Genomic DNA, 17500 nt, shown 5'->3' with positions numbered 1-17500 from the left:
ATACATGCATACATGCATACATACATACGTACATACATACATACATACATACAAACATTCATACATTCATTATATATATATATATATATATATATATATATATATATATATATATATATATATATATACACATACACATATATATATATATATATATATATGTATATATATATATTTACGCATACACATATATATATGTATAGACATTTTCAAGAGACAAGCAGAAGACACACATACTACATATAGACACACAGACAAAACGGTTTTGTCAGACAACCTAATAACTATTCAAAGACTAAGATAAACAAACAAGATAATTCCACCAGACATAATTGCCGAACCGCCTTCCCAATAACAAACCGACAAACGCAGTACGCAATGTGGTATCCGATGTCCGCTCCACAACTTTACAAGCGAACTGCCTCTAAAAATAACCAAAGACAAATTTTTCGTTCCTTCTCGCTCCATTTCTTCATCATAACCCCTTTGATTCTCCCCCTTAAAGCCCTTATTATCCCTCCTAGCTCCCCTTTGCAGTGAATATAAGGTGCGTGTGATATGTTACGAAGGTTTTTTGGTTCGCGTGCACTCATGTTACGGGATATTGGTCGGAGCCTAAACGTTCCTCCGGTGTTTACATTCTTTCGATTTTCTTCTTCTCGTCATCTTGGCTTATTCGATATTGCGTTTAGGTGTTCGTGTTGTTTTTTAATGCGTTACTGTCGGCTTCTCTTATGCATATAGTTTTCTTTCTTTTTTAGATATATTCTCTGTATTTTTAGCAATTCCTTTTGTAACAAATTTATGCCTGTATCCTCCTTCCCTCCATCTCCCGTGGTGATTACCCATAGTACACTTCTATTTGTATTCCTATTTTTTTTTCGCGATTTTACCTTTCTTTCTCTTTCCTTTCTTCTCTCCCTCCTCTCTCACTCTTTTCTAACCAATAAAATAACCAGCCATCAATTCTCCCCTTTATTTGCTGAAATGTCAAAAAAAATCGACAAGGCAATGCGAGACCCGGAGTGGTAAAGAGAAGGATGAAGAAAGAGAGGAAGAAGAAATGAAAAAAACAGTGGAACAGATGGAAATGGAGAAGGGAGTGAAGTAGGGAGGAGAGGAGGAGGGAGGGAGGGGGAAATGAAGGTAGGGACGGGAAGAGAGGAAGGGAGGTAGAGGGAGGAAGGTTAAGGATTTAATGTAAGGAAGGGGAGAGGGATAGGGAGGAGAGGAGGAGAGAGGGAGGGAAGAATGAAGATAGAGACGGGGAAGGGGGAAGGGGGAAGGGAGGTGGGAAACAGGAAAGAATGAAGGCAAGAAGAAAAACACGAGGAACGGTAAGGGGGAAAGAATAAAGGTAAGGATAGGGAGGGAAAGAAGAAGAGGAGTGGGAAGGAGTGAGGGATAATATGCAAAGATGTGGAAGGTGGGGCAAGGGAGAACGAAGGTAGGGCTAGAGAAAGGGTGTGTGGGGGGAGGGGCGGAGGAATGAGGGACGAATAAAACTATAAAGATGGGAAGAGGAATCAAAGGAGGGGAGGAAGGAAGGGGAAAAAAAGAAAACACGATGATAAGAAAATCGAAGTAAAATAAATAAAACAAAATAAAAAAAATACATCAAAATCCCCCCCACAATAGCATGGTTGCAAGGCCTTTAAATAGCAGGATTTCCATACTTGACTTAATCCGAAGTCAGGACTATTCAAATGGCATGTTTGGCACCGGGGTCAAACGATGTCTGTGCCGCACTCGCCTTCCACCTCATGGCCATGTTGCGTGACGTTACGGCGTGTTATGGGATGATGCGTTCGGCTACATGGGCGCGGCCGACCTTGTGACGTCATAGAGATTCACCTGACGATGTGAGTTGGGGGCTGGGCGAGTGGGTGGGACTTTCTTTCGCCTCTTCTCTGCCTCTCTGGTGAGTGGGTGGGACTTTCTTTTGCCTTCTTTCTGCCTCTCTGGCGAGTGGGTGGGACTTTCTTTCGCCTCTTCTCTGCCTCTCTGGCGAGTGGGTGGGACTTTCTTTCGCCTCTTCTCTGCCTCTCTGGCGAGTGGGTGGGACTTTCTTTCGCCTTCTCTCTGCCTCTCTGGCGAGTGGGTGGGACTTTCTTTTGCCTTCTCTCTGCCTCTCTGGCGAGTGGGTGGGACTTTCTTTCGCCTCTTCTCTGCCTCTCTGGCGAGTGGGTGGGACTTTCTTTTGCCTTCTCTCTGCCTCTCTGGCGAGTGGGTGGGACTTTCTTTCGCCTTCTCTCTGCCTCTCTGGCGAGTGGGTGGGACTTTCTTTTGCCTCTTCTCTGCCTCTCTGGCGAGTGGGTGGGACTTTCTTTTGCCTCTTCTCTGCCTCTCTGGCGAGCGCGAGTGGGTGGGACTTTCTTTCGCCTCTTCTCTGCCTCTCTGGCGAGTGGGTGGGACTTTCTTTTGCCTCTTCTCTGCCTCTCTGGCGAGTGGGTGGGACTTTCTTTTGCCTCTTCTCTGCCTCTCTGGCGAGTGGGTGGGACTTTCTTTTGCCTCTTCTCTGCCTCTCTGGCGAGTGGGTGGGACTTTCTTTTGCCTCTTCTCTGCCTCTCTGGCGAGTGGGTGGGACTCTCTTTCGCCTCTTCTCTGCCTCTCTGGCGAGTGGGTGGGACTTTCTTTCGCCTTCTCTCTGCCTCTCTGGCGAGTGGGTGGGACTTTCTTTCGCCTCTTCTCTGCCTCTCTGGCGAGTGGGTGGGACTTTCTTTCGCCTTCTCTCTGCCTCTCTGGCGAGTGGGTGGGACTTTCTTTCGCCTCTTCTCTGCCTCTCTGGCGAGTGGGTGGGACTTTCTTTCGCCTCCTCTCTGCCTCTCTGGCGAGTGGGTGGGACTTTCTTTTGCCTCTTCTCTGCCTCTCTGGCGAGTGGGTGGTACTCTATTTCGCCTCTTCTCTGCCTCTCTGGCGAGTGGGTGGGACTCTCTTTCGCCTCTTCTCTGCCTCTCTGGCGAGTGGGTGGGACTTTCTTTTGCCTTCTCTCTGCCTCTCTGGCGAGTGGGTGGGACTCTCTTTCGCCTCTTCTCTGCCTCTCTGGCGAGTGGGTGGGACTCTCTTTCGCCTCTTCTCTGCCTCTCTGGCGAGTGGGTGGGACTCTATTTCGCCTCTTCTCTGCCTCTCTGGCGAGTGGGTGGGCCTTTCTTTTGCCTTCTCTCTGCCTCTCTGGCGAGTGGGTGGGACTCTCTTTTGCCTTCTCTCTGCCTCTCTGGCGAGTGGGTGGGACTCTCTTTTGCCTTCTCTCTGCCTCTCTGGCGAGTGGGTGGGACTCTATTTCGCCTCTTCTCTGCCTCTCTGGCGAGTGGGTGGGACTCTCTTTCGCCTCTTCTCTGCCTCTCTGGCGAGTGGGTGGGACTTTCTTTTGCCTTCTCTCTGCCTCTCTGGCGAGTGGGTGGGACTCTCTTTTGCCTTCTCTCTGCCTCTCTGGCGAGTGGGTGGGACTCTCTTTTGCCTTCTCTCTGCCTCTCTGGCGAGTGGGTGGGACTCTCTTTCGCCTCTTCTCTGCCTCTGCTGCTGTCTTTAGGTCTGTCTTTTTCTCGCTCTCGCTCTCTCTCTCTCTCTCCCTCTCCCTCTCCCTCTCCTTCTCCTTCTCCCTCTCCCTCTCCCTCCACCTTCTCCTTCTCACCCTTCTCCTTCTCCCTCTCCCCCTTCTCCTTCTTCCTCTCCCCCTTTTCTCTCTCTCTCTTTCTCTCACCCTCCCTCTCCCTCTCCCTCTCTCTCCCTCTCCCTTTCCATCTCCCTCTTTTCCTCTCTCCCTCTTCAGTGGATTTACAGTCTTATAATTACGATTACCATCTACTACAACCCTCTCTCTTTCTCTCTCTCTCTCTCTCTCTCTCTTCTCCCTCTCCCTCTTCTCCCTCTCCCCCTTCTCCCTCTCCCCCTTCTCCCTCTCCCCCTTTTCCCTCTCCTTCCCTTTCTCTCCCTCTTCCTCCTCTCTCTCTCTCTCTCTCTCTCTCTCTCCACTCTCATCCTCTCTCTCCTCCCTTCTCTCCCTCTCCTCTCCTCTCTCTCTCGCCCTCCTACTCCTCTCCTCTCTCTCTCTCGCTCTCTCTCTCTCTCTGTCCTCTCCCCTTCTCTCTCTGTCCTCTCTCCTCTCTTCCTCTCTCTCGCTCTTCTCCCTCTCCTTCCTCTCCCCTCCCCCCCCTTCTCCCTCTCCCCCCCTTATCATCCCTCTTCCTCCATTCTCTTCTCTCTCTCTCTCTCCTCTCTCACCCTCCTCCCGCTCTCTCATCTCCTCCATCTCCTCTCTCTCTCTCTCTTCTCTCTCATTCCACTCTCTCTCTCACTCTGTCTTCTCCGCCCTCCCTCCCCTCCCCCTTCCCTCCCCACTCATCCGTGCTCTAGTCTCTCGTCTCTACTTTCTCTCCTTCCTACATCACTCTCCTCTCGCTCTCTCTTCTCTCCTCTCTCTCTCTCTCTCTCCGCTCTCTCCTCTCCATCTCTCTCAGACTCACTCTCCTTCTCTCGCTCTCTCTTCATCTCTCCCTCTCCCTCTCCCTCTCACCCTCTCCCTCTCCCGCCCCTATCCTCCCTCTCACTTGCCTCTCCCTCTCCCTACTCGTCCCAGTCCCCCTCTCCCCGCTTCCTCCTCTCCCTCGTCCTCTACCTCTCCCTCTCACCTACCTCGCTTCTCCCTCTCTCTCCCTCATCTCCCTCTCTCCTCCTCGTCTCCTCTTAACACCCCTATCCATCTCCCTCTCCCGCTCCCTCTCCCTATCTCTCTCTCACTTCCTCCTTCTTTCTCCCTCTACGCTCTACTCTCTCTTCGCTCCCTTACAATCGCCCTAGACCATCTTTTCCCCCCCCGCCCTCTACCCTATCCCTCTCCCTATCTCTCACTCTCTTCCTCCTATCTCTTCCCGCTCCCCTCTCCGCTCTCCCTATCTCTCCTCTCCATATCCTCGTCCTCCGTCGCACCGACTGCCCTCTCCCTCTCTCTCCCTCTCCTTTTTTTTCCTCTTTTCCTCTTCAGTGGATTTATAGTCTTATAATTACGATTACCATCTACTACAACCCTCTCTCTCTCTCATATTAAGTCAGCCTAATATATGGGAATAAATTAAATGTACCATCTTCTTAAAGGGAAAATATATAAAGCTTTAAGACGTTTCTAATCCGAGTAAAAAAAATAAAAAAAAATTCTTTACTCTATCGTTTTTGGGTCAGAAGATGCTCTGATGACGTAAACTTAGAATTCGATCCTTTACTTGACTACTTTTTCGATTTTGTTTACAACGGGGTCGTCGCTCAGGATGACGATCTGTTTTTGTTTTTTTGTTTTTTCATGAAAGCTACGTCTACGTGTGAAAAATATCGTTAACTTATTTAGTTTAATTCGTTGTTTGACTTGAAAGTGGATGGCCATACAGCCGAGACGAAATGTTAACACGAAAAATATGGAATGTTTTAACAAATCTCTTTTCTATTGGTGAATTTTATCTTAATTAACGTAAACTTGACCGTAATATACGGAATATAAAAGCCATTCAGTTAATTAGACTACTCATAGGTCTATCAGCAAGTAAGAGCGTATTGCATTTTAATTTTGTACATATGTATTTAATGAGCTTACGTGAGGCCAACTTCTTGCAAATGCAACTCACAGAGAGTGTTTGCACTAGATTATGGAAGAAGACATTGCTATCTTAATCTTAGCTTCATTCTTCCACTTGCATGACTTCGAACACTTTATTGGTGACTTTACATTCACGAATTTTAGTAATGGAATCCTTTTTGTATATCTGATTTATGCTAAAATTATCCATTGCTTAATGCTGCATTGGAAAAAAAAAGAAATGTTACGAGACGGAAGAAACTTTAGGCTCGTCTAACTCTAAACTTTTATAGGTTAAAGATTTTTCAGAGTTCACGATGCAGTATTTCTTGGGCTTGAAGTCATTTTCTTTATCACTTTACGCTCGATCTCTTTCAACCTTTCTTGTGCAATTTCATTTCGGTTTTGTTTCTATTGGTATTATTAGGCTAGAGTCAAATGGTTATTTTGTTTTGTTGATTTCCTTTGCGCTTCCTCTCTCCATTTGATTTTGTCTTCCCCATTCCTTTTTTTGATGTTAATACTGTATACACTTTTCCCTTTCTTCTTCATCTGCTCTTTCTTTTATCTACCTACTTCCCACACCTATTCATGAAGAGAACGGAATCTCCCTAAGCTGACCGTGCGTTTGAAAATTAACCCTCAACATTACGGAGTTCTAGCCCCGCCCCCTACGAGGATAATGGCTGTCGACGTTCTGTAGAAAAAAAACAACGTAATTTTCGTTACGCTTTACCGAACTCGAAACTGACTGTATTTACACTCTGCTACGTTTTCCTACGATCTGTTTCCGAGCATATACCGTTGGCCACGGGATTATTCATGGCGTGTGTCCCTTATAAGGTCTCATGCGCTTTTACACCATGGAACGTCCGCAGTTAAAGCGACGGACGCTCTTGATCTTGTTACGGCAAGGTTATGGTCGCTGCCTCTGCATTCCTGGCGTCGTAGTACCCGTTCCGCCGGTCAGGTTTCGACGTAGAGTTCGTGTCTCGCAGCTCTTCGAACGTTTGTTTCTGTGTGGTAATGATCCCCTAAAATATCTTAATGGTGTTGTAGTGTCATTGCAAGTTTGACCTCTTCAGCAGATCCCTGCCATTGACTCTGTTATTGAGTTTATCGACGCGCGAAGAGGAGGGACTCGGGTCTTGTGTAACACGTTTCAGTCTCGAGTAGTGCGATGAGTAGAGATAGTCCTATGATAGTCACTTTTTCCATTATTATGTCATTATTTACTTTATCTTATCATTGCTTGTGTCATTATCATTGCTAATATTGTCAATATTATTATTATCATCATCATTATTATTAATTGTTGTTATCATTACTTTTGTTAGTATTATCATTATTGTTTTTACTATTACCACTGATAATTATCATAAACATTCTCATTATTACTGATAACATTATTCTATCTCTTTTGCATATAATTTAAAACGCATCTCATCATCCCAGCTGACCGCCATCACAATAATAAACGTTCGATCTTCTTTTTCCATCAAAATTAACGATTCAACATCTTCAATTACACACTTCATGACATCAAACACACCCACAACGAAAAGACAAACACAAATACCGAGTGAATTTCATATAATCTTTTTGCTTCCGTTCCTGTGCTTGTGTTTGTGTCTATTAGATTGTTCACCTTCGTCGTTTGAAAGACTGCTTGCAACTTCTCGTGTTGCAACGGGGGTCAAAACGCTCGCATGTGATCAAGAGCAATGAACAGGTGGAAAATTTGTCTTGCAGAATTCGATGACATGTTGTGGATCAATTTAGATAGTCAGCAACATGTATTTCCTTTCCGGAATCAAAACTATCATGAATTCAGTCAATTTAATGGGTTTAAGAATGATTATTGTAAGTTGCATTGTTTCTCTTTCCCTTTCTCTCTTTCTCTCTTCTTTCATTTTTTTTCTTTCTTTCTCTTTCTCTCTCTCTCTCTCTCTCTCTCTCTCTCTCTCTCTCTCTCTCTCTCTCTCCTTCTCCCTCTCTCTCTCATCCCTCTCACTCTCCCGCTCTCTCTCTCTCCCCTAATCTCTCTCTCTCTCCCTCTCTCTCCCTCTCTCTCACTCTCTCTCTCCTTCTCTCCTCTCTCTATCTCTCTATCTCTCTATCATCACTTCCTCTCTCTCTCTCGCTCTCTCTCCTCCCTCTCTCTCTCTCTCTTCATTCTCTCACTCATCTCTCATCCACTCCTCTCTCTCCCTCTTCCTCCATCTCCTTCTCCATCTCCTTCTCCATCTCCTTCTCCATCTCCTTCTCCATCTCCTTCTCCATCTCCTTCTCCATCTCCTTCTCCCTCTCCACCTCTCTCTCCTTCTCCCTCTTCCTCTATCTCCTTCTCCATCTCCTTCTCCCTCTCCTTCTCCCTCTCCACCTCTCTCTCCTTCTCCCTCTCTTTCTCCCTCTCCTTCTCCTCCTTCTCCATCTCCTTCTCCATCTCCATCTCCATCTCCTTCTCCATCTCCTTCTCCATCTCCTTCTCCATCTCCTTCTCCATCTCCTTCTCCATCTCCTTCTCCATCTCCTTCTCCATCTCCTTCTCCATCTCCTTCTCCATCTCCTTCTCCATCTCCTTCTCCATCTCCTTCTCCATCTCCTCCTTCTCCTTCTCCTTGTCCTTGTCCATCTCCTTCTCCATCTCCTTCTCCATCTCCTTCTCCATCTCCTTCATCTCCTTCTCCATCTCCTTCTCCATCTCCTTCTCCATCTCCTTCTCCTTCTCCTTCTCCATCTCCCTCTCCATCTCCCTCTCCATCTCCATCTCCCTCTCCTTCTCCATCTCCCTCTCCCTCTCCTTCTCCATCTCCTTTTCCATCTCCATCTCCTTCTCTTTCTCCTCTCCATCTCTATCTCCTTCTCCATCTCTATCTCTATCTCTATATCCATCTCCTTCTCCATCTCCTTCTCCATCTCCTTCTCCATCTCCTTCTCCTTCTCCTTCTCCATCTCCTTCTCCATCTCCTTCTCCATCTCCATCTCCTTCTCCATCTCCTTCTCCATCTCCATCTCCATCTCCTTCTTCTCCTTCTCCATCTCCTTCTCCATCTCCTTCTCCATCTCCATCTCCATCTCCATCTCCATCTCCTTCTCCATCTCCTTCTCCATCTCCTTCTTCTCCTTCTCCATCTCCTTCTCCATCTCCTTCTCCATCTCCTTCTCCTTCTCCTTCTCCATCTCCTTCTCCATCTCCTTCTCCATCTCCTTCTCCATCTCCTTCTCCATCTCCTTCTCCATCTCCTTCTCCATCTCCTTCTCCATCTCCTTCTCCATCTCCTTCTCCATCTCCTTCTCCATCTCCTTCTCCATCTCCTTCTCCATCTCCTTCTCCATCTCCTTCTCCATCTCCTTCTCCATCTCCACCTCCTTCTCCTCCTCCACCTCCTCCTCCATCTCCTTCTCCATCTCCTCCTCCTTCTCCTTCTCCATCTCCTTCTCCATCTCCATCTCCTTCTCCATCTCCTTCTCCATCTCCTTCTCCATCTCCATCTCCATCTCCTTCTCCATCTCCTTCTCCATCTCCATCTCCATCTCCTTCTCCATCTCCTTCTCCATCTCCTTCTCCATCTCCTTCTCCATCTCCTTCTCCATCTCCTTCTCCATCTCCCTCTCCATCTCCTTCTCCATATCCATATCCATCTCCCTCTCCCTCTCCATCTCCATCTCCTTTTCCATCTCCTTTTCCATCTCCTTCTCCATCTCCTTTTCCATCTCCTTCTCTTTCTCCTCTCCATCTCCATCTCCATCTCCATCTCTATCTTCTTCTCCATCTCCCTCTCCCTCTCCTTCTCCATCTCCTTCTCCATCTCCTTTTCCATCTCCTTCTCTTTCTCCTCTCCATCTCTATCTCTATCTCTATGTCCATCTCCTTCCCCATCTCCATCTCCATCTCCTTCTCCATCTCCGTCTCCGCTCTCTTATCCTATCCTTTCTCCTTTCCATATACTTCTCTCTCTCATCCCTCTCCAGTCTCCATATCCCCTCTCTCCTTCCTTCTTCTCTCCCGTCTCACGCCTTCCTCCTTTTCTCCCTCCTTCCTTCACCTCCTTCTCCATTCTCTCCTTCCCCCTCACTCCATTCTCTAATCTCCTTCCTTCCCTCTCCTTTCCTCCTTATGCCTCTTCCCCTCTCATCTCCCTCTCCACATTCCCATATTCCACACGTCTTCAATCATTCCTTTCCCCCCTTTTCCCCCTACCTCTTTCCTCCTCCCTCCTTCCCTTTTTATCCCCCCCTTCATTCTTTCCTTCTCCTCCTCCCACCATCCCCAGTTAGAGTTAAAGAGAAGGATCGTACGATGCAAACACCCTTAAAAGGCCCCCTGGGTCCTTCCTGCCTCCCCCTCCCTCCACCCCCCTACTCTCTTTACATTCTTTCTCACTCCTACTCTCCCTGACCTTTCTTCCTTTTCTTCCTCATCTTTCTTTTGTTCTCTTCATCTTATATGTCTCCTTCCTTCCTTCTTTCTCTCCCGCATGTTCTCTCCTTCCCAGTAAGGGTGCAGGTGCCCCCAGAACGCTTCGTATGCCTCCTGCTGTCCTACTAATCCTCGCCCTTCCCTTCCCTTCTCTCACTCCCAATCCTCTCTCTCCCCCATCGTCCTTTCTTTCTTTCCTCACTCCTTCACTCCCTCTCTCCACCCCATCCCCATCCCCTCCCCTCCCCTCCTCTTACCCCCCCTCTTCCCCCTCCCCTCCCCCCCTCTCACCCCTCTTCCCCATCCCCTCCCCTCCCATCCCACCTCACCCATCCCCTCCCCTCTCACCCCACCTCACCCATCCACCCCATCCCCTCCCCTCTCACCCCCACCTCGCCCATCCCCCCCACCTCACCACCTCCCATCCCTCCCCATCCCCACCCCACCCCAGCTAGAACACAAGTGCCCCCACGTGTGTGTGTGTGAGTGTGAGTGTCATCGCCATCGTAAACACCGCGCATTTTTCCTCCTGGTTACGCAGCGCCTCTTGCATCTCCCATGTGATCACATTGCTTGTCCTCACTCAACAATGCTGTGCTTGTGCGTCCTGCTTTCAACGGTTTTTTTTTTTTTTTTTTTTTTTTTTTTTTGTCAGTGATAAGGTGGTTTCGTTGATGTATTGAGTTGGTGTAGGATTTTCTTCTTCTTCTGTTGTTGTTGGTATTGGTATAGATGGTGATGGTAAAGATGAGGTAAATATGATGAAGATGAAGATGATGGTGATGATGATGATGATGATGATGATGATGATGATGATGATGATGATGATGATGATGATGATGATGATGATGATGATGATGATGATTGTAATGGTAATGGTAATGGTAATGGTAATGGTAATTATAATAATAATGATAATGATAATGATAATGATAATGATGATGATGATGATGGTTGTAATGGTAATGGCAATGGTAATGGTAATGGTAATGATAATAATGATGATGATGATGATGATGATGATGATTGTAATGGTAATGATAATGATAATAATGATGATGATGATGAGGAGGAGGAGGAGGATAAAGACAACAATAGCATTAACAACACAAATAAACGTATTTACAATCAATATCACCATCATCATTACCATCAATATCAATATATTTCGTTACCACCATCGTTATTCACATCTGTTACGTAAAATGATGTGGATAATTTTCGGGATGCATTCGTGTCTGGCTGATTTATTTTTGGAATCAGGTCTCGATGAATTATATTTAGGAACAGGAGAGAGGAAAGAGGGGGGAGGGGGAGGGGGTGGGGGAGGGGGAGGGGGAGGGAAAGGGAGTGGCAGAGGGAGAGAGGGGAGGGGAGGGAGGGAGGGGGAGAGAGAGAGAGAGAGTGGGGGGGGGAGGTGTAACCTTGCAATAACCATTTGTATTTATATATCATGTCTGTTATGATTAGTATTATGTCCATCGAATATCATTTGCACACGAATCCTTTTGCTATTGCATTCTATAATATGCAATCATCAATGTAATTTGTATCTTTCATGTCATTCTAGTTTTTTATATATATTCTACCACATACACATATATACGTACATATTCGTACGCTCATTGCTTCACCTATCTGTTTACCCCTCTCTTACTGTCACGTCAGACATACTAGCGCTGCTTTGTCTTTCCCTTTGTAAGAGCTACGTATTGATGCAACACTTCCCTCGTCACATTCCAAATGTCACATGTCACAAGAAACACGTGATTCACACATATCCTGACACAAATCATACAATGTGGTAGAGAGTCTCCTCTCGGGGAGCAGAGGAGCAACACCTCGCTCTTCGGAGGAGGAGGAGCCCTCGATCTAACATTCCACTGTTCAAGCTTAAGCAATAAACCTAGAAAGCTGTTTTGGCCATGTTCTTCACACCCTAAACCATGCTACCAATATTCATGTAGAATCCCAAACAGACCTTCTTACAGGGGGCGGGGGGAGGGGGAAGAGAGAGAGGGGGGAGAAGGAGAGGGAGAGGGAGAGGGAGAGGGAGAGGGAGGGAGGGAGGGAGGGAGGGAGGGAGGGAGGGAGGGAGGGAGGGAGGGAGAGGGAGGAGGAGAGGGAGAGAGAGAGAGAGAGAGAGAGAGAGAGAGAGAGAGAGAGGGAGAGAGAGAGAGAGAGAGAGAGAGAGAGAGAGAAAGAGAGAGAGAGAGAAAGAGAGAGAGAGAGAGAGTGAGAGAGACAAGAAGATACAGAAAAAAGGTCTGCCACCATTTCATCTTTTCAGACTTCAATTTACGGCCTGTTGTCTCCGAGCTAATTGCCAATAAATCCAATGACTTGCAATCAATAAATCGTGCAGCGCCACGACCATTTCCCCTTATTCATCATTAATTCTGTCTGGCGATTTCATTTTTCATGTAAACATCAACGAGGACAAGAGTAGAGGTAAACAAGCCTAAAATCAACAAGCATTAAAACAATGTTGTTTTGTCAACTCTTTTGTAAGGTGTCTTTTTATTTGTATTTTTCTTTTCTTTTCTTTTTGCTCTCTCTCTTGTGTACTTCCTTTCTCTTCGCTTTTGTATTTCGTCTATCATTGGATGTTTTTTTAACCGAAACAAAATCGTACTCTTCTTTTACGCAATATGACAATGAAAACCGATGCATATCTAAATCTCCATATTTTTTTTCTTTTCTATTGGAATGATGAAAGGATTGCTGAAAAAATACCAAATAATTTCAAAGTTATTTTCCGCTAATTCTGTAAAAAAAAATCATGTCAAATTGCAAAAGAAATAAGATTCGTGGACTACGGGCATACAATTATTTATATACAAAACACGAATGCAAATATAAAATGATGCGATGATAGTTAGGCGTATACGTCATTATTTTTTTTTTCTTATTTCGATTTCTTTAGTTAATTGCGCGCGTGTGTAAGTCTGCATGGGCAAAGAAGGTGAGAGTAGTAGCTATGTGTGTGTGTGTGTGTGTGTGTGTGTGTGTGTGTGTGTGTGTGTGTGTGTGTGTGTGTGTGTGTGTGTGTGTGTGTGTGTGTGTGTGTGTGTGCGTGTGCGTGTGCGTGTGCGTATGTGTGTGTGTGTGTGTGTGTGTGCGTGTGCGTGTGCGTGTGCGTGTGCGTGTGCGTGTGCGTGTGCGTGTGCGTGTGTGCGTGTGCGTGCGTGTGTGCGTATGCGTGTGCGAACTTTATACCAGTAATTTTGCGGTGTATCGTAAAAAGCGAATCCGGAGCCTCATCGGTGTTCCTGTACAGATTATACACCATATTCGTTTGCGTTGACAGCGTGATGAGCGAGACAGTGATACCAAGTAAAGGTGAAAAGCTTACTTCTATCAAGATAATTGTGTTATTAGAGCGCCCTTTTCTTTGAGCATTTCCGTGTACATTGATCGTGGTTTCCTTCGTTGTGCTTAATATGGGACATTAATATGACAAAGCTTGAACTCTGTACATGTGGTACTTTCACTGTACATCTATTGTACATGATTTTTCCCATATTATTTCGAATGTTTAAAATTTCTTAATCATTTTTTCTGTCTACTGACCGTTGTAGAATTTACAAAAATAACACTCATTATTCCATCTAATAATGTCACTTACTTTCCGTTACTATTCAGTATTTATCAAGAATATTTCTTTTAATCACTACCTTTATCACACTATTACGTTTCCTTTACTGATATTTTCCTAAAAATAGTTTCATTTCCTGAAAATGATTTTATTGTTACCTTTCATGCTTCCATAATTGGTCCGCTTTACCTGTAGCGGGTCAGGTTGCATGCAATGATGACCACGTGTGAGACTTTTATATTCTTTGCCAGATTAAACTCTAGCAGTGATTTATGAGTAACAATATATATATACAGTACTGAGAATATACCAATAAGGTTGTGTACAGTTGTAAACACGTGTTGGATTTGTGTGATTTTCATTGCGAAATTGAATTAAAACATTAATTAATAAGTAGCAATACCGATACATTATCTATAAACGTTGTTAGTATAATTCAGTATTTAGTATAATTATCTTCAACAGCCGCATTACAGGTATTTTGGTGAACTCACACAGCTTTGCATGCTAGTGAGCGTTTAAGCGTTAATATGTTAACGGGAAGGGGGGGGAGGTGAAAAGGCATAAATGTAGGTACATGAAGTCAATACAGAAAATGACTGGCAGAAAGAGACGAACAAGCAATGGGAAGGCAGATAATGAATAGGTGAGAGTAAGAGGGAGAGATAGGACAAAAATAGGAAGAGAGAGAGAAGATAAAAAGAGGGGGAGAGAAGGCAAAGAGAGAGAGAGAGAGGACAAAAAGAGAGAAAGGACAAAAAGAGGGAGAGAGAGAAGACAAAAAGAGGGAGAGAGAGAGAGAGGACAAAAAAGGAGAGAGAGAATACAAAGAGAGAGAAAGAGAGGACAAATAAACAAGTAGAAGTAGAAGAGAAAGAAGAAATGAAGAAGGAAGGAAGGAAAGAGAAAATTAACGCGTAAGTGATAGTGGCATCATACGCACGTACTTCCCCGCGCACAAGTGCATGGTTCGTGTCTGCCAACGAGAACTTACCCGAGTCTTACCATGCTTTGAGTCCTTGTGGTGATTACTTGTCACGCATGTCAGTCGGATCACAGCTGAATGGTTGACACTGCTGATCGGGTGGTGCGACTTCACGACTGACACTACTGATTTTGTGAAGATGTAGATTAATCCCCATGTTTACTGACAGTGAAGAATGATGGTGCCTCGTCACAGCAATTCGTCAACAACTATCATTACTGCACCGCTGCTGTATAGTTGGTGCCGTTCATTATTTTTGATACATGATAAGTATTGATGCGGCTCTAAAATTGCTACATACTTGCATTGTCGGCGACGTTGCGTGACTGGCACTGCGACACGGCAATCGCCACACGCACGCAATCGGCTCGGTGCCATAATCATGACTCCTGTCTTTCGCAGACCTTCACGGTTGCAATGGGAGGCGTTCTGCTCCTGCAAATTAAACTGCTGCATATATCAGATCCTCAATGAACGGCACACTCATCGAACATTCACGAAACTCATACTAATACTGTTAATCTCCGAAAGATTCCTCTAAATCATGCAAAGAATCCTGCACATCATCCACATGGTTGTTGCATATGAGATCCGTCTCTTTCACTTATCCTTCGAAGTTTATGATAAATCTCGCACATATCATGCATGTACGACAACCACAAGTCACATTCCGTATTCAAATTCAAAGCATAACTGCAGAACAGGTAGAGCCCCGTGCAACAGCTTAAGGATCACCAGCTGAGGTTTTACTGCAGGCTTCACGTACAGGCTGGCGGCGTCGTACCTCGAGACGTGAACTGAACCGGTACAGTTTGTGCGAATGGGTACGTGAGATAACAGCTGTTTGGTCTGTTATCTTGACGGGTTTTTAGTCTCAGCGTGTGTGTGTGTGTTTGTGTGTGTGTGCGTGTTTGTGTGTGTTTACGTGTGTGTGTGTGTGTGTGTGTGTGTGTGTGTGTGTGTGTGTGTGTGTGTGTGTGTGTGTGTGTGTGTGTGTGTGTGTGTGTGTGTGTGTGTGTGTGTGTGTGTGTGTGTGTGTGTGTGTGTGTGTGTGTGGTGTTAGCTTGTGTATGTATGTGTGTATTTTACTCCAACTATGGTGAATCTTTAAAAAAAAATCATTGAGGAGGGCATGAGAATAGGACATGGGGGGATGGGTGAAAACATGCAATACTTGAAGTCACCGATTTTAGGGAATAACGATATATATAGCTAAGATTTATATTGATACTATCCCATTCTTTGTTCCAGTGATATATGTAGCTTGTGGAAGCATGAAATTTGTGTTTTACATATGAAGTTTTAGGACCTGAAGAAGTCACGAGAACCCTACAGTAGCAGTCTATTTCCCTCCTGTAAATCCGCCACTGTGTGTGTGTGTATGTGTGTGTGTGTGTGTTTGTGTGTGTGTGTGTGTGAGTGTGTGTGTGTGTGTGTGTGTGTGTGTGTGTGTGTGTGTGTGTGTGTGTGTGTGTGTGTGTGTGTGAGTGTGTGTGTGTGTGTGTGTGTGTGTGCGTGTGTGTGTGTGTGTGTGTGTGTGTGTGTGTGTGAGGGGTGGAGGGAGAGAGATATAGAGTGTTTGTGTGTGTATTTGAACAGATTTTTTTTTCAGAGATACAAGTCGTATCTTTCCATAATTCTGTTTATAAACCGTTCTGTATCAGTTTCCGCCGTCACTTTCATGAACCAACCTTCCTATCTAATTTCGGCTGCTGCGTCATTTCCTTTATGAGAGATTTGGACCCAGATTGGCTTTCGGGAAGTCTGACTTTTCTGGGAGGACGGCCCGTGCTCCTTAACTAATAATTTAGCTCAACATTATTCACTTCAGCATAACAATCACAAAATCCGGCCGGACAGTCATTTATGGCCTATCTAGTGATCCGTTCTTAAGATATGCCGAAAAAACGATCACTCTTCTTGCTTTATGATCACGTTTATTATCACTATTGATGAATTCATGTCCTTTGTGGTTAACCCTTATATCCTTCACTTCTTACTTCATTCACCAGGTATTTGTCATTGACTGTTATCCGTATCTTCATTATTTTACTTGGATTTATTTGTACTATTTTTGGATAAAACAGATTTTTGCAAGTGCGTATACATCATTTGTGCACATTTATGTCAGAATTATTTAAAGAAAAAGAAACACACACAAGAGGTTTCTCGTGAGGGAAAAGATAGGGAGGTGACTTCATTCCGCGATTGTCTTTTGTTCCTTTCACAGCAATTGATCTGTAAATGTCGAAGAGAAAGAAAACTTCTTTGTGATTCCTCGTAAGCTCAAATCAGATCTGAAAGTAGGATATATATTCCTGACCTTGTCTGGTAACCTTGAACTCTGCCTGACCCTAAATGATAAAGCTTGGTATGAAGTAGTTGCAAATTGCTTCAGTTACCGCTGCAAGTAACAGCTCCCATGACTTTGCCTTTTGAAATATTCCAACTTTTCTTCCAAGATATTGATGTCTGGCTACTTACAGACTCGGCCTTTCTTTTACTCCAGCACACTTTGACTGCCATTTAGTATTCCTGGATTATCTTGTTAGTCAAGAGACGATCCATACTCTAGATTTTTTTTCTGCATTCGATCTAATTCTGGGAGTATGCTTTAAAATTTGCTAATTTCTTTAACTTTCAAATGACACTAGCTCTTTCAGATTACCAACGGTCTTTCTGTAATCTAGAGCAGCTTGTCTTTAGTAGTCTGATATCTCGAAAGATTGATGTTTTCTGCTTTCGCTTTAATATCCCAGTCTTATGGGATTCATTTCTACCCCCCCCCCCCTCTCTCTCTCTCTCTCTCTCTCTCTCTCTCTCTCTCTCTCTCTCTCTCTCTCTCTCTCTCTCTCTCTCTCTCTCTCTCTCTCTCTCTCTCTCTCGCAGCACCAGCAATTTCTATAGCTTGTCAGGTGAGGCTCTGAAGTC

At 45.0% G+C, this 17500-nt stretch overlaps 1 protein-coding gene across 2 annotated transcripts in view; it reads right to left on the bottom strand.

Moving 5' to 3' along the window:
- Nap1 (Nucleosome assembly protein 1) overlaps positions 1 to 15320 on the bottom strand; it is a 34169-nt gene extending 18849 nt beyond the window's left edge. Inside the window, exon 1 of one of the 2 annotated variants that reach the window (XM_086555785.1) lies at positions 14579 to 15320. The gene's annotated coding sequence lies outside the window, so the exon portion shown is untranslated. The remainder of the gene's footprint in view (positions 1 to 14578) is intronic. The other variant, XM_086555786.1, reaches the window with a different exon arrangement.
- Positions 15321 to 17500: the final 2180 nt, after the last annotated feature.

The sequence above is a fragment of the Penaeus japonicus genome, unplaced genomic scaffold, assembly GCF_977035675.1.
Source record: "Penaeus japonicus unplaced genomic scaffold, GWHDUDI00000001_assembly GWHDUDI00000031, whole genome shotgun sequence".
Lineage (NCBI taxonomy): Eukaryota > Metazoa > Arthropoda > Malacostraca > Decapoda > Penaeidae > Penaeus > Penaeus japonicus.
The sequence above is the reverse complement of the archived record's forward strand: the minus strand, read 5'-3'. Positions and strand labels throughout refer to the sequence as shown.